The sequence below is a fragment of the Pollachius pollachius genome, assembly GCF_949987615.1.
Source record: "Pollachius pollachius genome assembly, chromosome: 2".
NCBI classification, from domain to species: Eukaryota; Metazoa; Chordata; class Actinopteri; order Gadiformes; family Gadidae; genus Pollachius; species Pollachius pollachius.
In genome coordinates this window covers 17,984,784-17,990,830 of record NC_136935.1, presented here as the reverse complement: position 1 = coordinate 17,990,830, position 6,047 = coordinate 17,984,784, and positions in this window count along the sequence as shown.

Below are 6,047 nucleotides of genomic sequence, written 5' to 3'. Positions count from 1 at the left end.
ACTAATCTTAACATCCAACCTTTCCCATTACTTTCCAAAAGGCCACTTCTAATATATGACCATATATTAATAATATATACCAATATATGGGTATTTTAAGTGCAATATTTATTGCACTTAAATGACACATTGGGGGGGGGGGGGGGGGCAACCTCTGACCAGGGGGGCCTCCCCTGGCCCCCATGTGGCTACGCCCCTGCTCCAGAGCCATAGGTTCCTGACCCCCGCTTGTTGAATCCTGTCCCCAGTCCGGCACAGAGGATTTATGAAGCTGGTTCCACCGCTCCGGCCTCTCCATTCTACAATCTGTGGCCCATCTGAGAGGAGGAACTGAGAGCATTCTGTTCAACGAATACACTGAGCTAAGGATCTGCTCTTTTTGCATTCATACTGAAATCTACTTGTATAAATGTTGAACTTAAAATACAAAATATAATTACTTCCTCCCCAACAACAAAATATTTGATACGATTGCCTTCTAACCCGTACATCGAAGATCAACAAATGAGTGAGAATCGTCTCGTCGTCCTTGATGCTGTGGGTGGCAGTGTCTCATGGTTAATTCATTTACCACTATAAATATTTGTACAAAGGTATTACTGGATAATGATCAAAGGTTCATTTGGTCTGGGAACGGATCTGAACTGTTAAAATAGATTATGATGATGAGAACTGAAATATGTCATTTATAAGTGGCTAAACTTGGTGCCCCCCATTCAAACTCAACACATCCTTGCGCAAAGTCATCCAAAACAGTTAACCTTTTTTGTGAAGACCTTTTAATTGGGTCACATATAATGCTTCAAATGTGATTACCCTTCAGGGTTCATAGGTCAGTATCTCAGTTAAGACTGACATTCCTCAAACTCACATGTGAGTCTACAGGCTGGGACCGTCATAAGAATGAAGATAAAGTATGATAAAATACAAAATATCCAGTCCTTCCCTAACATTCATGTGTGGATTCCAGCAACACTGACCATCCAAATAGGATCAGTAAAAATGTTGTATCTTTTTACGGTCAAATCATTAGATTAGTGTATACGTTTACTTTCTTCACATAACTGTAAATAAAAAGTAGCAAAAACAACAAATTACATCAGAGTTTATTCAATCAGATCAGTTTCTGTATAAATTGGGTGGCAGTTGTTCAAAAAGCTGCTGATTTAAAAACTTTACCGAAACCTTAATAGGCCTACTGCCGACCGAGTTTGTGTTATCAAATTACAGATCCGCTAACCTCGCCTCAAGCAACATCATTTGTTAATTCTAGCTTCCATAACGTTAACCAGCATGCGTGCAGAGAGCTGCATTATATAAACGTTGCAGACCTGGGTTCAAGCCCCGTCCACGATGCTCTTCTTAAGAAATCGAATGACTTTTGGATGTAATGTGATTTGAAGGGATTAAAGGGTTAAATTCCCACAGAACGCCTTCTCCATCCAAATGTTATTTAAGAAACCTAACAATTTATACATATATCTTATCTTTAAAATATAATTGGGGAGATAATATGATAAATCATATTAATTGCAGGTTAGCTTCTTTGGCTTGAGGAGACGATATCATTTTTGACCACTGGTTGATCGTGGTCAAAAATTGTCATTATTTAACCCATATTCATCCACTCCTCCGCACTTCTGCAATCACTTACTCAGCAACTCTTCCCTCCACCCTCGAATCATTTTAGGCTTGTTTATTGAATTTTCTTAATGTAGAAACCTTGAATAGTTTACAGCGTAATACAAGAAGAAGAATAACCCCCCTTTCTCTTAACCCCTATCTTTCCAGTCTGTATACATTGCAATGATTGCCAAACTACCAAACCGTTGCACAAATGTCAGAACAGGGTCTTATCAGCTGAATTTGGCAGAACGTGTGAATGTTAACATAGTGAGAAATGAAGCGATGAGACGATGCCAAAATAAAAAGTAGAGGTGAGTCAGTTCCATAGTCTTACAAAAAAAGAAAAAACTTTTGTATAATAAAAAAAAGATTCCAGCATTGTTCCACAAAACTGTAATGGCTCCCTCTAGTGTCCATCACTATGTACTGACTGTATAAAATAAATTCGGAGTCAAAGGAAGTCAGTATATATAAATATAAATATATTCATATTCATAAAAGTGCATTTAACTTGGGATATAAAAGTCTGAAATTCAATTCAATTCAATCTTCATCCAGGGTGCATAAGCTAATGAATGTGCATAACCAGTTATTATTAAAAGGTGTTTCCCAATCCTATAAACCAATCCTGGTTTATTAGCCTTCAAACTTGTTAATGTATATATTTCCCATTGATGGCAAAATTCTATATTATTTTGTATATTTTACTACTTGAAATATAGGCTGAAATCATGCACATAACTATATGACACATTCAAGTTCAAGTTTGTTAATAGAGTAAAAAAAAACAGGTTTGTACCAAAGTGCTATACAGATTATGAGTACAGGTTCATACACAGACAATACACATGCAGTCATATTTAGGGATGCAATAAAAACAGGAAATAAAGTGCAAATACAATTCCTATAAACATGTGGCAAGAGCCGTAGGCAAATGGAAATACTGTTTTTAGTCTAGTTAAAGTTTAATAATATAAATATAATATAAGTGACCTAATATTAATTAAGGTCACTGCCAAGCACACATTATCTTACGTTTTTGAATGGCAACACTTGCTGGTGGATAGCAGAGAAATCACTAAATACACACACACACGGCACACGGCACACACACACGCGCATAGGGCCCACACGCAGACAGACACACACACACACACACACACACACACACACACACACACACACACACACATATAGGGCAAACACACACACACACACACTTATATGGCAAATATAGGGCACACACACAGACACACACACACACACACACACACACACACACACACACACACACACACACACACGCACGCACACCCGCACACTCGTTCCTGATGCCCTGATTAACTGTGTTGTCTGGTGACTCATTCTAAATTTAGTGCAGGCTTTCGCTCTCATCTTTCTACAGACTAAGAATAGGGGTATATCGTCATGCAAGTGCTGTACCCCAGACGTCAGCTACTCCTCCGCTCAGGCAACACTCTGACCCGCCCCCTACAACCTTTTCTGACCTCACTTACCCCCGTAATGCTGGTTAACAATGGACAAATATTGTAATGCAACTCCACAAACGCACATGTGAGAAGGGAGGGAGATTGGACATGAAGTTTATTTTGGTTTAGGTCGTTTATTCAAATTGCAGGCCGTGACTTATAAGTGGGTCACAGCAGGGGACAAAGTTGATCATGGGATCATGACCACAAAAATATGGGGTTGCATGAAGATGTTTGGCAACCCCTGGTTTAGTCAGACAAAATGTATTTCCGTTCCCTCATCGACCACTAGGGCACGCTAGTTCCCAAACGAGCAGAAGGGAAGAGGACACCATGGAAAAGAAATGCCCATGAATATAATTTGGAATAGTAAAATACATAAAATAAATCGCTACGTTTAAAGCCTCTGGTTTTTCTTAGGAGTATTTAAGATCTTGCATTGGATATATCCTTATTATAGGCTTTAATGTCACTTTCAAACATCACTGACGGCAAATCACTGAAAACATGCTTTCGAAGAAAAAAAATGTTTTGCTCAACTTCACAATCACTGTACCATTCATTAATTAATGACCACTTTTTTAAACTTGTAGCTCAAACAGAATACGCAGACAATATCCATCCTTATAATAGTGAAATAATATAATAATAATAATAATAATAATAATAATAATAATAATGATAATAATAATAATGATAATTGATCTTTTAGAGCATTTTCATAAACTCTGAGAAAAAACACCCAGAGGAAAAAAAGGACAAAACAGAGACAGACAAAGTAAGAATAGGAAAGTTTAACAGAAGAAAATAGTTGATGGAGGACCGGTCCACTGTCCTCCGTCACTGAGATCCGGTGTTTATCCAACCAGACTTCATCAAGGTCTAGAGTTCTAAATGTCACATCTAAGCATAGGACGAAGAGTCCCTGGATGAGCAGAGAAGTCCCCCTTACTGTCGAGGGAGGGAGGGTGTTGATCCAGTGCCCTACATTCAGCCAATCAATGAACTTTATGCAGGGTGCAGTAAAGCCTGATTGGCCTATGTGTGAAGTTTTTCAGGGCCATCTCTGAATCTCTCCTGCTAAACAGCCCGACAGACAGCCCGACAGACAGACAGACAGACAGACAGACAGACAGACAGACAGACAGACAGATAGACAGACATCCGATCTTTAAAAGAGAACGGAGAAAAAAAAATACAAACTGAATGGTGGATAGGCAGGTAAAGATAATCTACTAATTACAGTAACCTCAGAATACTCAGAGTAAAGGTAAGCATTTTTGTACTGTTGTGTTATTCTCTAATAGACAGGGTTATTTTCTTCCTTAATTTCTCATCTTGTTTGGTTGGATTCTTCTTTTGTTTCTTCCTTCTTATCTTGTTACACCCTTTACCTGCAGATATTTAGATTAAAGGTCCAATGGAGATTAAAGGTCCAATCCTTAATACAGTATTTGAGGATGTTCAAGAAATTCAGCCATGGAGCAGAATTACAGCCACTACGAGCCAGTCCTACAATGCGCTTTCCACAAACGTGCCGTTTTTTAGAGGCAGGTCAAGGTGGAGTGTGGGGGTGTGGGAGCAGCTTGCGGCCACGGTACCATGCGCTAGTGTTTACAGTGGATTTATCGCAATGGCTCGGATTCATAATATCATCCGGAGGCGCACACAGCTTTTGGCCCTGTTCTGTAAATATTCTAGAACACTCAGGGTGCTCCAGCGGGTGTCCTGGAGTTCTTGATCTAAAAAGTATCACATTATACATAGATATTTATATCATATAATATATATTATCACGGCCAAAAGCTGTGTGCGCCTCCAGACGATATTATGAATCTCAAACGACTGCGTCGGGTTCTCCGACGTCTCTGGCTCTTCCACTTCCAAATCAATCTGAAGTAGACTGCGATTGTTGACCGCGATTGTCCCACACCGGAGCCCCGCTGCCCGCTGCCAAGGCACCACCGCCTCGCAATTGGGCAGCGGACAGCGCTGAGGCACCTCCGCTGCGGCCGCGCCATGGTGGGGCCTCGCGGAGATGGTGCCTCACGGCGGTGGTGCCTCACGGCGGTGGTGCCTCACGGCGGTGGTGCCTCACGGTGGTGGTGCCTCGCGGAGGTGGTGCCTCGCGGCGGTGGTGCCTCATGGCGGTGGCGCCTCGTGGCAGCGGGCAACAGGCAGCGGTCAGCGCTGAAGCACCACCAACCCGCGACGGTGGTGCCTCACGGCGGTGGTGCCTCGGTACCTGCCCGCGATTGTCTCCCGCCGGATCCCCGCTGCCTGCTGCCAAAGCACCACGGCCTCGGAAGTGCCCCGCGGTGGGGGTGCCTCACGGCGGGGGTGCCCTGCGACGGTGGTGCCTCGCGGCGGTGGTGCCTCGCGGCGGTGGTGCCTCGCGGTGGTGGTGCCTCGGCAGCAGGCAGCGGTGCTCCAGCGGGAGACAATCGCGGGCAACAATCTCTTTCTCCTCCATGTCACGGTTCATGTACTTCAGGGAGTCAAAGCCAAAGTTCCTTTCCCCCAATTCCTTCTCAACCATGGCTGAGAAATACCAGAGACGTCAGAGAACCCAACGTGTTATGCACCATTACATCAACAGCAGAACGGTAATCCAAATAACAAAGAAGTGTACAACACTTGCGGTTTTTGGAAACACGCAGTAGTCCCACAAAGGATGCAATTCAACAGTAAATATAAAGACTGTTGCAATGATACATTACAGTAAAAATATCATCATTTAAATAGTGAATTAGGTCAACTGAATTCTTACTTCTTTTTGTAATTGAGTTTCATACACAACAGCAAATTGTGTTGGCTTGTTTGACTTGGATTCTTCATGTGTTTCCTCCTCTTATCTTGTTAAACCCTTTACAGGCAGCTATTAAGAAAGGAGCCAAGGCAAGGTGGCATACTCAGACATGCACACACACA